This window comes from Lactuca virosa, chromosome 7 (assembly GCF_052849685.1).
Source record: "Lactuca virosa cultivar CGN04683 chromosome 7, Lactuca_virosa_CGN04683_v6, whole genome shotgun sequence".
Taxonomy (NCBI): domain Eukaryota; kingdom Viridiplantae; phylum Streptophyta; class Magnoliopsida; order Asterales; family Asteraceae; genus Lactuca; species Lactuca virosa.
In genome coordinates, this window is record NC_136432.1 from 278768625 (window position 1) to 278786517 (window position 17893).

At 30.2% G+C, this 17893-nt stretch overlaps 1 pseudogene across 1 annotated transcript in view; it reads left to right on the forward strand.

Annotated features, from left to right (window-relative positions):
* The window catches only part of LOC145124152 (putative LRR receptor-like serine/threonine-protein kinase At1g56140), a 30012-nt pseudogene that overhangs the window by 2735 nt on the left and 9384 nt on the right, over positions 1-17893 (forward strand). Inside the window, exons 2-15 of the transcript XR_013715515.1 lie at positions 14028-14226; positions 14350-14421; positions 14549-14620; positions 14736-14807; positions 14923-14994; positions 15131-15202; positions 15295-15366; positions 15448-15519; positions 15609-15674; positions 15766-15837; positions 15900-15971; positions 16069-16140; positions 16222-16287; positions 16403-16447. The product of XR_013715515.1 is annotated as a putative LRR receptor-like serine/threonine-protein kinase At1g56140 (transcript). The remainder of the gene's footprint in view (positions 1-14027; positions 14227-14349; positions 14422-14548; positions 14621-14735; positions 14808-14922; positions 14995-15130; positions 15203-15294; positions 15367-15447; positions 15520-15608; positions 15675-15765; positions 15838-15899; positions 15972-16068; positions 16141-16221; positions 16288-16402; positions 16448-17893) is intronic.

The window sequence follows — 17893 nt, forward strand, 5'->3', positions numbered from 1 at the left end:
TGGTGGCTGCCGGAGACGATGATCGTTGCCGGAGATGATGGTGGTCATGGCTGCTGGAGATGACGATGATGAAGATAACGAGAGGATAGTATTTACGACAACTAATGATGGTGGGCCCATTTACTTTATATAATTATAATAACAAAAATAAATATTAAAAATATTAAAAATAAATAGATAAGGGTAAAAGAGTCTTTTTATGTCTGGTAGGGCCCAAATACGCAACAAAATGAAGTGTAAGGGACCATCCGAGTTAAAAAAAGTTGTTAGGGACCAAGCATGCAGATTTACATAAACCATAGGGACCATTCGTGTAATTTACCCTTAATTTTATTATTTATTTAGACAATACAATAAATTAAAACGTGACCCACATCTAACCCTCATCCCTCTTCCCCTTCTTTAAGTTCACCGGAAAACTACTTTTGTTCACCACCCCGAGTAACCTCCGGTCATTACATTACAGAAAGCATAGATCCAAACAACAAAAACCATAGATCCTATATATAAATTACGAAGTAAAAAACATAGATCCAAAGAGATGTGGTTCAGTCCCCACCTAAAGCAAGTTTACAACTCTACACTTTGAGATTCTCGTTTTTAACGAAGGTATCGTCGTTTTCATCCTCCAACATTGATTTATCTCTCGTCAGATTTCCTTTTTTTAAACATAATCGCACCGTTTTCAAAGAACCATAACACCGACAACGATGATGACGACGACAAGTATACATCGTCGGGATGGAAGTAAACAGTAGGGCCATAGTAGCCGATCAATGCCTTGACCTGATTCAAATTCGGCATCCCTTCAAGCTTTGGATCCACGTTTCTCAATAGGGATGGCAAAAAAGCCCGAACCCGATGGGGAAACTCAAAACCCAATCATTTCGGGTCGGGTAACGGGTCGTTATCGAGTTTTTTATCGGGTTCGGGGCAGGGAGTGAGTTATCCTCGCCCCGCCCCGCCCCGATTATATATATATATATATATATATATATATATATATATATATATATATATATATATATATATATATATATATATATAATATGTTCGAAACCTTTTGATGTTAATTGCACGCGTTCAAAGATAAAATATTTATTGTAGACAATCTTTTTATTTATTAACAATCTGGTGTGAACGATTATTTTTTATGTTTTAACGTATTACGCTAAATTTAAATCAAATAATTTTTTATATAACGTCCAATTTTTTATTTATTAAAGTGATGCATCATATATTTAATTTAAAAGAGACGCTAGAACATGTATATTTTATAAGACATGAGGGTACTCTAAAACGGAATAAAGATTTCATTATGAATTGTTGTAAACCCGATAAGATACCCGAAACCCGACAGGAAAACCCGAAACCCAATGGGGCGCCCCGATAAGATACCCGAAAGATATCGGGGTGGGTTTGGGAAACCATGCCCCGCCCGAACCCGCCCCGTTGCAATTCCTATTTCTCAAACAATAGATGTTTATATCGCCATTATTGATCGCTTTCGTCTTCCAAACTCGAAGACTCGAAGAATTGCCAAGTATGACAACATCGATTAAGCAATCATTAGTAAGACCGTCTCGAACACATTAGACTTCTAAAAGATCGGGCTCATCTTCATCAAGATCGGGCTTCCAACAGAGTATAAAGGTGGGGGTGCATGGTCGGCGGTCGATGTATGCTTTAAAGAGCCTTTCAGAAGGACGTGGCGGCTCTGGAGAGTTTATCGGCGACTGCGGGTTTTGTGGTCTATTTTTAGGGTTCTTCTATTTAAAGGAGAAGAAAGGGTGTAGTCGGTAGAAGGTGGGGGTGGGACCCACATCTATATTTTATTAAATCTTTTTTTAATCAGATTATCATATTATAAAGAATAAGAAAAATGTATAAATGTTATTTTAGGTCTATTAGGGCCAAGTACGAAACACAAGTAAATCGTAAGGATGATCCGAATTTAAAAATAAAAGTTAGGAATTAAACGTGCAAATTATTTCAAACCATAGAGACCATTTATGTAATTTACTTTTTATTTTATTCGGTTTTGTGCTATTTTTTAAGAAAAACACTCTATAAAGCTTTGCATTCTATAAAACTTACTCTAGTTTGAAATTTGTTCTTTTCACCACTCAAAAGATTTTTTTTTTCTTTTCGATTGATAAAACTACAAAAATGGTTAGTTTTAGTAGGTTTAAGTGTGCTGAAATGACTTTTTTTGCTCTTTATTTTTTAATTTATTAATTGTTAATTTTATTTTCCTTTAAATAAAACCCTAAGGACATCTTACGATCTCTTCTCTATCTATCTCTTGATCTTCACTTTTCCGGCAACAAAAACACAACCAACGCTTCCCATCTCCTCCGATCTCTTTATATCCTCTACCTGCGCACGTCCACCGCCTCTCACCTCCTCAGTAGGGGTGAGCATGGTGCGGTTTGGTGCGGTTTTTGGCCAAAACCGAACCGAAAACCGCAACTTCGGTTTTTTGAAGTTTAGAAAGCGCACCGTTTGGTTTTTATGCTGTTCGGTTTTTGTGGTTTTTTTATGGTTTTTTTCGGTTCGTTTTTTTACGGTTCTTTGTTTTGTTTTTTTTTCCTTTTTACTAAAACTCAGTAACTCAACGAGTTACTTTGATTCAGACCAGGAGTGCTAATCATTTTGTTGAGAAACTATATATAGAGATGAGGAGCGCCAAATGTTTCATCCCAAGCAATGTGAGACTCATAAAAAATGTGGGTTAAAAGTCATAGTCTTTAACTCTCTTATATAAAAGGTGAGAATGCTGAAGGTTTTATCTCAAAGGCGATGTAGGATGCTCTTATAAGGCTGACAAAATTAAAGCCCAAATGATATCTTAGAGATGAACCGATACCACCACCTCTTGGTTTGAAATCAAATGACATAACCACTCATCCAACATACTTCTAATGCTTGAATATAATATGAATTAAATATAATATTTGTTTTAGAGATACATGCGATAAGATTAATTAATGTATTCATAAAAATGATACTATTATCACTGAATGTATGCTTAAAAATATACAATCATCCTCTGATAAATATTTATATTCATAGAAAATTTAATTGTCATGAGTTATTCGTTCTTACAAATATCAACACTTAATATATATATATATATATATATATATATATATATATATATATATATATATATATAGAGAGAGAGAGAGAGAGAGAGAGAAGGCTAGGTTTAAATGTGGATTGACATCTATTGTGCGGACGTGTAGACATTGCTATTCTGTGAGAATGACAAAGAAAATATGTTGTTTGATAATATGGATACGTTCAATCTTACATAACTATTGTCATTATCACACATTCTCACTAATTAAATCGTATATAAGTTTATTATAACTTTTTATTATTATTCTCATTCTGTCAGAATGTTTATTGAGTCATATTATGTAAGAATGAAAAAGAGTGAAAAACGATGTGTGAGAACAAAAATGAATAAGAATTAGTGAGAATGCATGGAAATGACGATATTTGTGTGGGGGTTTAACGTATTCGCATTACTAAACAACTTATTCTCTTAGCAATTCTCATAGAATAGTACTGTCCACAGGCTCGCACAATAGTTGTCCATCCACATTATAACCTAGCCCAATATATATATATATATATATATATATATAGATATATATATATATATATATATATATATATATATATATATATATATATATATATATATATATATATATGAGTTCTAAAAGACAGATTAGTTGTTGTAATAATAATACTTTTTGCAATAATTTGATACCAAATTAACAAGTAGTTTCAGATATTTTTTGATGATAAAAATCATACATTATTTTATAAAACTGTTTTCTATCTTTGCTTATAAACTTATGATTATTGATTAGAACTTGTAAAGCTTTTAATTGATTACAATAATAATGACGATTAGCTTGTATCTTTGAATCAGTCATGATGAATAATAAAAGAACAAAAGTTATTTAAATATTTCAAGCATGAATTTGATTAACTTGATTATTATTAAATGCGAGTATTATTTTAACAAAAATTTCAAATTTTGTAGAATTAATAGTTAGAATAACTCGCAATGAGATTGCCATAGAGATAATACAACAATTGAATAAAATTCTTTATATATTACCTTCTTTTAAATTACAATCAGAGCATCCGTCTGGAGCAAGTATGATTTGAAAATCTAAAGATTTTGAACATCTAGAAGTAGATAGGAGAACACTTTTCTTAGACATGAACTAAACATTTGAGAGAAATTAAATGAGAGAAATTTTTAGAGAACATCGAGATGATTCTAATTAAAACATATCTCCTCAATATATAGGAGTCTTGGAGTCTTGAAATATCTTGAAACGGGAAACCGAAGGATTACCGGATCAATCTTGAGAATTATTGAATCAACTTGCATTTGTCGGAGTCTAGATGTGGCAGACAAAAATCTAAAGCTTTTGACAAATTGGCATCATATTTTGTCATTTTTTGATAATGGAAAATCTTCTTTTGCGATAATGGAGCATCTTCTTTCATCTTTGTAAAAGTTGTTTGTTTTCGTGTAATAATTTAGCATCTTATCTCTGCAGAAGATTTGATAATATTTTTGATAATTGATGTACTCACACAGTGTATAAATTTGATAACAGTTGAATAAATACTAACACAATTTGATAACACCTGAATAAATACTAACACGTACTACCCCCCATTGAATAACAAACACTTTTGCAAAATACCTAAAAAGGTATGACACCAAGGGTGGAGGGTGAAATACGAAATGAAAGAATACCTTACATTGAAGGTATAACACCAAAATAAAAAATTTAATTAATCTGCAAATGGATCATCAAAAGGATCTTGAGCATTTTGAAAATTATTTTTGACAGATGTGGGAGAATTTTCTGAATTAGTTGGAGAATTGCGAATTTCTTGAAGTAATTGTTGTAGATCTTCAGGGGAAGAATTTGCAGCGGCACGAATTTTGCTAATAAGATTAGCATCTGGAGAAGATAGACTCTTGATAAGATTCGCTTCAATTTCTGGCTTTTGATTATACATTGATTGATAATGATTGAAAACAGCCTGCTCGTTTGCTTGAGAAATCGTGACTTTATCCCACCATTTTAGACGAAATTGTCTATTGAGCCAAGGGGGATTTAAGTCTGTTGCTTCTTGATAAGAGAATGTCCAGGACATGATCCATGGAACTTTGAATAACATGGTGAACTGTAACAAATATTCAAATTCTGAGATTTGTTGAATAAATAGTTCTTTGAATTTAGAAAATCCTTTGAGAATTTCAGTGGGTAAACAAATAGGAACAAGTCCCATATAACGATACCAATTGACAAACCATCTGGGGTATTCACAGTTGAAATTTTTATCAAAGAAAATGAACCATGAATGAGAATAGTTTCGAAGAAAAAATGCTTTAGTCCAAGCTTCTTGGTAATCATAATATGAATATCTTGGATAAGCAGGGAATTGATAAAGGGGTTTTTCGAAGGAAAGATTGGATGACCAATTTTCTGGAGAAATGATTTTAAGAATTCGGGCTTTGCTAAAATCAATAGATCCTTCCTTATTATTAGAACGGTGATCAATCTGAACAGATCCAGATTCTTGTAGAATGGTTTGATAATATTCTCGAGATTTGTAAGAGTTTTCATGAAAGGTTTTTCCTCGACCAAAGAGGTGTTCAGTAAGAACATGAAAACCTTGATTAAGCTTAAGAATTTGAGAATCTTCAAGTATTTGGATTTTCAAGAGATTTGGATTGAGAATATAAGGGGCTTTATTTGTAGGTTTAGGATTTGTTGAAATTTGTGTTTCAGAAGGAATAAGTTTTGAAAAAGGGCTAATTGATTGAACTGGAGAAATGTTTGGAGTAGCTAGTTTTGATTGTAGCATGTTTGAATAAAGTTGAGAATTTTTTGCAATTGGAGTTAATGGGGAAAAACGATTTTGACTTGAGAAAGGAACAAGCTTTTGATTAACTGGTTTCTTGTCTTCAATCTTGGAGGAAGACGATGAACTCATTTTCCCTGCAAAAATTCACGAGAAAGAAAATCTGGTAATGAATTGCTTTCTCCTTTTATAAATTCAATATCGAAATCAAAATTGCCCAACAATGCTTGCCATCTAGCAAAAATTTGTTTAGAAATAATATTTTTAACATCTTTTTCTAAAATTGATTTTGCAGATTGACAATCAATTCTTAATAAAAAAAATTTCATAAATAAATCATCTTCAAATTTAGTAATACATAAAACAGTACTTAAAATCTCCTTTTTAACAGTTGAATAATTCTTTTGAGTATTATTCCAAGCACCTGAATAAAAACGAACCAATTGTTCTTCAGAAGAATTTGATAATTTTTGTTTTAAAATACCTCCAAATCCAATATCACTAGCATCAGTTTCGACTATGATATTAGCATGAGGATGTGGTAAATTTAAACAAGGTAAAGAAGGAATTTTTTGTTTTATAAGTTTAACAATATTAGTATGTTCTTGAGTCCAAGGTTCTGGATTGTTTTTTAATCTATTATAAAGAGGTTTGCAAAGAGTTCCTAAATCTTTGAAAAAATCATGAATATAATTTAAACATCCTAGAAACCGTTGAAGTTGTTTTTTATCTATAATTTCATCAGGAAATTTATTAGAAAATTCTAAACTTCTTATAATAGGTTTAATAGTATTATTAACAATGTTATGTCCTAAAAATCTAATTTCATTTTGAAATAAATGCATTTTCTTAGCTGAAACAGCTAAGCCATTTTTATAAATTAAATCATAAAACTGATTTAAATGTTTGAAATGTTGATCAATAGATTTTGAAAAAATAAGAACATCATCAATATAAACAATTGAAAAACTATTTATAGGAATGATAATATCATTCATAACGTTTTGAAATTCAGAAGGAGCATTCTTTAAACCAAAGGGCATAACGTTCCACTCATAATGTCCAAAAGGAACATTAAAACCTGTTTTGTATTTATCTTCTTCATGAATTTGAATTTGCCAAAAACCAGATTTCATATCGAATTTTGAAAATATTTTTGAATCATAAAGTTTTTTCAATAAATCTCTTTTATTAGGAATAGGATATCTAATCCAATCTAAAACTTTATTTAAAGGTTTATAATTGATAACTAATCTTGGTGATCCTCTTTCTAATTCAGCAGCATTCATAACATAGAAAGCTGAACAAGACCAAAGAGATTTAGAAGGTCTAATTAATTTTTTGTCCAATAAATCTTGAATTTCTTTTTTACAATGAGCTTCTAATTCATTATTCATATGAATAGCTCTTGATTTTGAAGGAATATCTTTTTCATTGAAAGTTTTAATATAAAGTAATTTGACAATATGTTGTTTTCTGTTCCAAAAGGCGTTTGGAATATTTGAGCAAACATTATTTTCAAACTTTTGTTTTAAAGCTATAATTTTGTCTTGAATATACTTATCTTGCAATTGATTATGTATACGAAAATCATTAATTTCATTGATAAGGTAATTTGCTTGTTTTGTTTTATAATTAAGAATATTAATAGTTGAATAAGACGGAGGTTCACAAAATTTAAACATAATCTCTTTTCCAAAAACTTTAGTAATAATTCCATCATCTTGAACCATAAAAGGATACAATTTAGTAATAAAAGGTGTTCCTAAAATTAAAGGAGAAGTAAGATTTTTTACTAAAATTAAATGAGTTTTATAACAATAATCTTGATTGTTACAAATATGAACATCGGAAACTTTATAATTTATTTTTAAACTGGTTCCTTCAGCTCCAGTAAGCCTAGAAGAAGTTTTTTCATAAAATTGAGTGGGAAATATACTTTCTTGTATACAGTTCATATCAGCACCACTATCAATTAGAGCAGTAATATCCATTTTAAAATTATCCTTGACTAAAGTTATTTGAGTATTCCATTTTTGAGAAATTTGATCATTTATAATTCTTTCGATAACCTTTTCATCTTTATTATCATTATTTTGTGAATTAATAATAATTTTTCCCTTTTCAAGAGTTATAATTTTGCCTTTAATTTCTTTTATGTCTTGTTTAACTGATTTTAATTCTTCTTGAAGTTCTTGCATGGAAATGGGTTTTGTTTCAGAAAATCTTTCATATATGTCTTTTAAATTAAATTTTTTTGAAATATCTGAAACAGAATTTTCATTCTTATTAAGCATTTGTTTTATTAACAATTCTTGGATATTTTTATCTTTAATGGAATCTAAATTTTTTAAAAGATCTTTGTCATTGTTTGTAAGTACATTAATTGTATAATTACAATTACATTTTCCAACACAATCGCATGTATCAGAATCTTCCGAACTTGAACTATTTTGCTCTAAAATGTTTAAATCATTTTCTTGAAAATCGGAAAAACTAGAATCAGAATCGGAATCAGAATTTAACATAATTTTTCTAATTTGATCTTTTAATTCTTCCGAAATATTTAATTCATTAATTTTTTTTTTGCATAACAATTATTAGCATTATGACCATTACGACCACATTTATGGCAAATAATAATGTCTTTTGATTTTCTTTTAGATTTTTTATTAGATTGTTTATAAGGGTTTTTTGATGTTGAAAATTTATTTTTCTTATAATTCTTATAATTTTCCGATTTATTATATTTCTTTTTCTTGAAATATTTTGAAGATTTTTTATTATATTTTTTAGTTTTTGAAGTAGACGGACCTGTTAATGGTTGATAACCATATTGTTGACAAAAATTTCCTAATTCATTTTTACTATTAATTCTATCATTTTTAAGTTTTTCTTTAAATCTAAGGTCAGCACAAATAGCTAATCCTTCTTTATTAATATAATTAATTAAATCTCCATAAGTTAGGTTTTGATAAGGAATTGTATTATTAAAATTTTCTCTTAATTTTTGTCTAATTCTTTCGGCAAAAAGTTTTGGAAGTCCAGCAATAAAACGTTCTTTCCAATAAGATTCTTTACAATCAGGTCTTGAAAAAACTTTAACGAGATAATTATCTTTGTACCATCTGAAATCAGTTAATTTTCTACAATGTAAGTTCATTAGAATTTCAGAAGTTCTTTCTTGAAAAGTAGTAGGATCTCCTACAAAGTTTTTGATTATAGCAAAAATTAAAGTATTAACCATATCATCCTCTTGAGTTTGAATAGGTAAATTATTTTCTTGTTTTATAACGGTTTTCTTGGCAGTCATAATAAAATTCTTTTCTTCTGGTGTAATATAGAAATCCCACCAACCTTTAAGAGTACCAGTAAACCCAGAAATAATAATATTAACAATTTGAAGTTGAGTATTATTGTGAGACTTGTAAGCATTAGCTGCCATGGTCATTTCTTGAACAATATTAAGAATTTGATGTTCAGAGTTACCATCGATATTCCATTCGTAAACAGAGGTACCATCGTAAGCTGAACGATCATATTGAAAAGCTCTTTCTTCAATTTGAACATCAGGAAGAGAAGGTCTATTCCAGTAATTTTTAATAGTTGGTTTTGGATTATTACCAAAAGAATTAATCTTATTTAATCTTGAAAAATCATTTGTAAGCTGATTTATATCATCATTATCATTTATGAATTGTTGAGTAAGATTATCTAAATTTAATTCACTTTCATTATTACTTTCGTCAGATTCGTTAAAAGAGTCATTATTTGTTTTTAACATATTTATAGATACGTTTTTTGAAATACGAAAATTAGTAAGTCTTTTTTCTAATTCATCAATTAAATCTTTATTTCCAAGATTAAAATTTCCATTTATTTGATGAGGAATAAAGCTGACATTACTAGAGCTTGCTATATTATTATAAATTTTTTTTGTTTCAATTTTATTTTCTTTTGATAACTGTAAATTTATAGTATTTTCTTCAATCCTATTTAGTTGATCTGAAATAGTTAAAAGAGTTTCATTCGAATAATTATTTTGATAAATAATATTTTGAAAACATTTTTCATTTGTTATCTGACTTGGAACTTTAACTAAAGGAGTTGCAATAAAATTATTATCAATAATGATTTCCTTTTTTGGCGGATATTCAGAAATAATTTCTTGATTAGTAATAACATCCTTGTATGTTTTTGAAGAAACAGGAAAAACAGTTTGCATTTTAAAAGGATAATCTATATTATGTTTAGGAACATAAATCAATTCGAACCATTGAAAAAACGGAGAGTGAATTTGATTTGATAAAACATAATCTTCCCAAAGTCCAAAATGTAAAAATCTTATATAATATGAAAAGTTTTCTTCATGCCAAATTCTTTTTGTATTATTATAATCTTTATAATATTCTTCTTCTTTTAAATAATCAAAATTAACATATGAAGGTATTTTAGAAATATCTATATTAATATTCATTTTAACAAGTTGATTGATTTAATCTGAAAGATATATTTTTAATAATACTAAGTTGAGCACTAATAACAATATATTTATTTTTAATCATTTTTGATAAACAATATATTATTTCCTTTTGAATATTATAATTATATGTGTCATTTTCAATATTAGATAATTTAATTTCTTCGTCTTCTTTAAGTTGTTTAATTCTATTTATTTCTTTAGAAACGCTTGCAATAATTTGCCATCTAGTCTTTAATAAATTATTCCAAAAAGTATTATTATTACAACAACTAATCTGTCTTTTAGAACTCATTAACACGTATATTTAGATAAATTTGTTAAATAATTATCAAGATGTATATTAAAGGTTTTTAATACTGCTTTTATGTTATTAATTTCTTGTTCTAATTCTAATAGTTCCTTATCATTAATTATTAAATTTATGTTTTTTAATTCTAATACCTTTTCTTGTAAGAGTTTTTTAAATATTTTTATTGAATTTCTTAATCTTTTAATAGCAGTAACTCTATTTATGTTTAAAGAATTACAATTTATTTGAACTTTATTACTCATAATTGTTGTCTATAATTTTGAAGTTCATTAATAAAATCAGATTTAGTAGGACTTGGTAAACTTGTATCACTAGTTTGATCTTCTTGATAAAGAGGTTTAGGAATAGAACTAGAATAGTCAACAGTTTTTAAATTTAAAGACTTTGATTTTGAAAACGAAGATTTAGAAGTACCAATTTCAGGAATAGAATTAGTAGAAAATCTAGATGATGAAAAATTTATAGAAGAAAAATTTATATCAACTGAGCCATCATTATGCTCAATTATATTTGAAATTTGTTTTGAAGAATCTAAAGATTTTGGTTCAATAACATTTTGTAAATTCCAATTACATGATTGAGTAATTTCTGACCATTTAAGTCGTTTAGGCATATGAACTTTTGTATGATTAGTATTTGCTTCGTAAATAATTGTTTCATTTCTTGGACTTGACAAACGGGTTTTTGGTTCTAAAGTAGTTGTCATGGTTTTATAACAAACACGATAAATGATTGCTAAAGGTTTAGAGTTATTTTTAAATTCTAAATTCTTTGTTTCAACAGTTAAAACCAAAGTGTCTAAAATATTTTTGTCAAATAATCCTACAGAAAAATTTGGATAACAATTAAAATAAATTGGTCCATTTGCGATATTTGTTTCTGCCATAGCTAAAATAGAATTTTGAAAATCTGTATGTCTTTTATCTCTTAATATTAAGAGAACAAGAGCATCAACACCAATTCTAAAAAGAGGTTTGATAGCAATTTGAACAAGACCTAAATGAAGAAATTTATATTTTTGTCTATGTTCAAAAATAGATCTTGATGATAACAAATTTATATTTTGTTGGTCTTGACCAATGGATAGGATTTGTTCAGTCATTTTAATTGAGTAACTTTGAAAATAATCAAAAGTCCCTATTCTATAAATTGTATTTATATTTGTTTTATATATATATATATATATATATATATATATATATATATATATATATATATATATATATATATATATATATATATATATATATATATATATATATATATAGGGAAGGGTTATTTGGAAAACAAAAAAACCCTAAAAAACCCTATAAATCATAAAAATGCATAAAAAAATACCTAGAGATCACAAAACTTTTTTTTGACATTTTTTATGAAAAAATCGCAGGTTTTTAAAGAAATTCGCTGAAAAAAATTTTGAATTTTTTTTTATAGAAAAAAAATAAAAAAACTGAATTTTTTTTTTCAGCGAATTTTAATAAAAAGCTGCGATTTTTTATAAAAAAAAGTTTTGTGATCTCTAAGTATTTTTTTTATCCATTTTTATGATTTTTAGGGTTTTTTAAGGGTTTTTTGTTTTCCATAGAACCTAAACCTATATATATATATATATATATATATATATATATATATATATATATATATATGGTGCGGTTTGGTTTTTTGCAGTTTTTGCAAGACTAGAAACCGCACCACACCAAACATATTCGGTTTTTCCAAAACCAAAAACCGCACCGTCGGTTTTTATTACGGTTTCGGTTTATACGGTTTTTCGATTTGTGGTTCGGTTTTTGCTCACCCCTACTCCTCAGATCTCCTTTTCTCCTCCATCCCCGAACCTCCACCTGCTCTCACTAGCCCTTCATATTCTTTATAAAAAACAACCTTGAAGTTGTGAGCCAGACACACAAAAACCCTAGCTACCACCAATTCATCGCCCCATTTTTTTAACTAAACCATTACCTGGTTGAGAGATTATACACCTTACAACCACATCTCTCCATAACATTACCACCATAGCAAACTCACCAGCATCACGCCTAATAAAAAAAACTTGTTTAACATATCTTCTTTTCTTTCTGATTCATGTTTGAAAAGCGAAATGGGGGAGGAAGAAAACCGGTGAATGAACAGAAGACAAACTATGTGTATCGATTCCTTGGAAATCCCCTGTTCACATGCAATTCAAAAGAGAAAGGAACTTCGATTTTTATTCTTGTCAAAACACACACACACACACACGTAAAGAGGTATATACATATACCCGATTATCGATTAAGAAGGAGACACGGGAAGGGAATTCGATTTTTTTTTGTTGCTTGGAGAACACACGTCACGTGCAAACACACCAAATCATGTTGGGCTACCAATTTGCTTTGTACGCTACCTTATATATGCGGTGGGGTGGTTTATAGTGTTGCAGGTGGCCAACAAAAAGGTCTAATGCTACCTTATATATGCGGTGGGGTGGTTTATAATGTTGCAGGTGGCCAACAAAGGGTCTAATGAGGAGGCATGTGATATTAAAGGAAAGAAACATCAAGTGTGAGGATGGGGTAATATCGATAGTTAATAAACATATAAAATTAAAGGGCAAAAATGGACATTTTAAAACATTTGATGTTTGTTTTAGGTACATTTTGGATCTTAGACAAAGAAATATGCAAACCATAGGGACCATTTATGCAAATTTATCTTTTCCATTTAAACAAAAACATCTTTAACCTAAAAAATGATACCCCGTTGTTTTTTGCAACTCATTAATAGAAGAATAGAAAAAAGTTAATAATGATTTTTTTTTTTTTGAAAATAAAAATATTTTTATGGTTATTATACATAAAGGTTTAGCAGTACATATTTTTTTCCTCACTCATTGTACGGTGATCAGTTAAATAAACAAACAAAGCACAGTGATATATTTATATATGAAATTCTAAATTTTATAGACTTAACGTGGATGAGAACTCTTTAGAACAAATATTCATAACCCTTATGGGGAATTGCTTAGATTGACTAGGGTTCTTTTTGTATTCAACTAAAAAATAAAGGTTGCACTTGACAGTTTGTGAAACTATCCACCGATTTTTCTTAGATCAGTATTTATCTGCTCATTTTCCCGCTTTAACGGGCAAATGCTGGTAGTACGAAAAATTGAGACTGTCGCCATTAGGTTTGAAAATGAAGATCAAAATCAAGATCACGACTAGTCACTGTTGAATTAAGTTATCGATTTTGTTAATTTGAAGAATATGATCACTACTTTACTAGTACCATAGTTAAGAACTCCATGTTGAATGAAACTGAAGAAAACTGGTGTTTCAGCGCGAGTTATAAATGCAATGTTCAGCCAATGGGGAATAGCAGAAAGTGCAGTATCAAATATGGGATGGAACATAAGCGGAGAATTATGCAGCGGCACTGCCGTTGACACTACCACCGACTTCGATTCCCAGGGTTACAATCCCGGCATCAAATGCGACTGTAATATCCCCAATTCTACTACTTGCCACATCACCCGACTGTAAGTGCTTTTGTCATGTCTGAATGAACTTTAGAACATCTGTCTTTTGGCCACTTCAATTGTTACTTATTATATGCATTCTGTTTATCTTTTAACAATCATCATTTCCCCGTAATTCATCAGAAAAGTTTATGCAATGGACGCTGTGGGCCCGATCCCAGAAGGACTTTGGACTTTGAGATACCTTACAAATCTGTATGCATTCTGCTATTTCTTAACTATACTGTTAACTACAATAGAAACTTAAAACCTAAAAATATATACATCTGTGTTATGAGTATCTGTGCTTGTATTATGATAAAAAATGAATTGTTTGCTACAGTAATTTAGCCCAGAATTACTTGACAGGTCCCTTGTCACCTTCCATTGGCAGTTTAACTCGTATGCAGTACATGTAAGCCATATCCCTTTTTGATACTTTAAACTCAAATTGTATTCTTGACCTCTATATCATGAAGAATACATCTTAGACTTCAGATATATAATGATGAATCCCAACTTTTTCATAGGAGTATCAGCATAAATGCGTTATCAGGGCAGGTTCCACCAGAGCTAGGACAGCTTACTGACCTTATATCACTGTATATTTTTTTATAATAAATTTCTTTGTCTTTATTCTTCCATCAAACGGAAACTTTCTTCTGTTTACTTGTTTGTTGATTACATTTGTGCTTTTTATTTTCTTTTATGTTGCAGGGCATTTGGCACAAACAATTTCAGTGGTTCCCTGCCCTCTGAACTTGGAAATCTGAGAAGATTACAACAGCTGTAAGAACACTCATCTTGAAATCCTCTTTCATTACTTGGCACAAACTCCTTCATTACTATTCTGTTATGTATATTTGTAGACAATATCTTTGATTAAATGATCTAATATCATCTTTATGTATGTTCATTTTGTTAGTTACATTGATAGTGCTGGAGTTGGTGGTGATATACCTCCTACTTTTGCTAATTTACAGAACCTGCAGACAGTGTAAGAGAGTTTATCTTTAATCATGTTTCAAAGGTGCATTTTATCCATCATATAAGAAGTCTAACACTTTCTTTTTTATAATGAATTCACAGATGGGCTTCTGATAATAATTTCACAGGCAGAATACCGGACTTTATAGGAAATTGGTCACAGTTACGATCCTTGTAAGCAAAGCATTTAGATTATTTATATGCTTTTCACTATGAAATTTTTAAATAGAAGTTTTATGCATCATGTTCGTATAGGAGGTTTGAGGGGAACTCTTTTGAAGGTTCAATACCACCTTCATTTTCTAATCTGACCCTTTTACAAGACCTGTAAGCCTTTATTTTCATTATAATTGATTATTATAGATTTATAGTTTGCAGGTTGCTATTTTGATCTCTTAATTTGCTTAATGTTACAGGAGGATAAGTGGTTTATCTAATGGAACTCTGGATTTTATTCAGAACTTGAAGTCCCTGAGTGTTCTGTAAGCAAACACATTGATCTTTTTGTAGCAAATATATTGGTTTTATTTACGGTTTATTTATAAATTTATAATAAGCTGTCATCACTTGCAGAATGTTGAGGTATAACAGAATTTCTGGCTCTTTTCCAAGTGGCATAGTAGAATTTGTAAACCTGACACAACTGTGAGTAAGTCAAACATGAATATGAACTATTAAAAAAAAGCTCATTGATATTATTTTCTCAGGGATTTTAGTTTCAACAACTTGAGGGGGGAGATTCCAAATGGATTGTTCTACATGAGGCAAATATCTTTCTTGTAATACACATATTCTCCTATCATAAATAATATTAATCTGCATGCTATTTGGTCAATAGTCTGAATGTTGACCAAATTTACATGTCATGATTCGCAGGTTTCTTGGAAACAATAGTTTATCTGGTGCTATTCCCGGTGGTTTGGCTTTGAACTCGCCTCTCCGCATTATGTAAGTGATTATAGGCTCTACTTAATCAAGGGAAATTAATGATTTTCTTTTTCTAATTTCCATACAATTTTCTTCATGCAGTGATCTGTCATACAATAAACTATCTGGGACACTTCCTTTCTGGGCCACTGATCCGACCTTACAAGTGTATACACTTGTTTCTTTAAATATTGAATTTAAATTCTGATTTGCACCTTGTCTTTGAAATTGGTTTTCTAGCATCCACGTTTTTAGCTAATATTATGTTTTAATGCGTGTACAGTAACATAGTTGCAAACAACTTCACTTTAAGCGGTTCAGCAAACAGGTAATTATACATAAGCTGCAACTTACTTCTACTATTCTTTCTTCAGTAATTATCACAAAAATGACCGAAAATGGGAGGGCTATATCACAAAATGACCATCTTTTTATCACTTTTCTGATGCAAAACTTAGGAATTCAGATGGTCAAAACTAGACAGGGTAAAGAACGAGATCTAAAAGCTTTGGTAGATTTTTATTCTTAATAATCAATAATGAAATCCTCCAGGGAAATAAATATACTTATAAGGAAAATAGAATCACTCTAGAAAAAACAGAAAAGTAACTAAAATACTCCTAGGATTTCGATTAGAGATGATATACTCTCTAAATAGAGATAATCTTCTAATAAAAATCTTTATTTTTTTAAATAAAGAAGGAAATAAATTAAAACGAGACAAAATCAGCCAATAATTGTGATCGGCTGCCCCTACATCATCCTCCCCGCCTTGGAAAAGACTCGCCTTCGAGTCTGATACAGCATCCACACCCCCTTCAAATGGTGATTGTTGGTAATCAACCTTCCTTTAACCCAGCTGCAAACAACCCCAGAACATACATGCTGACAACGACTCTCATATATTGCTCAAAGTAATTGCTCTCACTGCTATATTACTTTCAAGAAAGAAAAACTGATTACATCTATAAAACAAATGACAACCTAATCTATTTATAAACTATTGTACCTACAAAATAGGCACTCATCCTAACAGAAACGTGGGTATACAAATGACTGAATAATCTCCATAATACCCGGTCCATTCCCATGCATATCAGTCAAAGTTATGACCCATTCTTTTTTTTATTCAACTCAATCTTCCACATCAAGATTATATCCAACAATAAATCAGCCACATTAAAAGTAGCTGAAACATTATAATGACCAGGTAGCTCAATTTTATATGCATTGTCATTAATCTTCTTAAGAACTCGAAAAGGACCATCAGCACGAGGCTTCAACTTCCCAAAACGGCCAATCAGAAAACGTTCTTTTCGCAGACGAATCCATACCAGATCACCCTCATTGTAAACAACTTGCTTCCTATGCTTCTTGGCACTACTGTGGTAGCCAACATTATCTTTAATGATCTGATCTGGTACCTTTTCGTCTAGATTCTTAATCTGTTAGGAATGACTTTCCGCCTCAACACCAAGATGGCCAATCAGGGGAATGGGCGTTAAATCAAGCGGAGTGAGTGGATTTCGCCCATAAACTACCATGAATGGGCATAACCCAGTTGTGCTATTGGCAAAACGGTTATATGCAAACTCAGCCTGAGAAAGGATGAGAACCCACTGCGTGGGGTTGTCCCTGATAAGGCTTTGCAACAGGTTCCCTAGACTCCTATTTGTCACTTCTGTTTGGCCATCCGTTTGTGGATGTTGAGAGCTACTAAATTGTAACCTTAAGCCCATGCTTTTCCAAAGTGTGCGCCAAAAATGGCTAACGA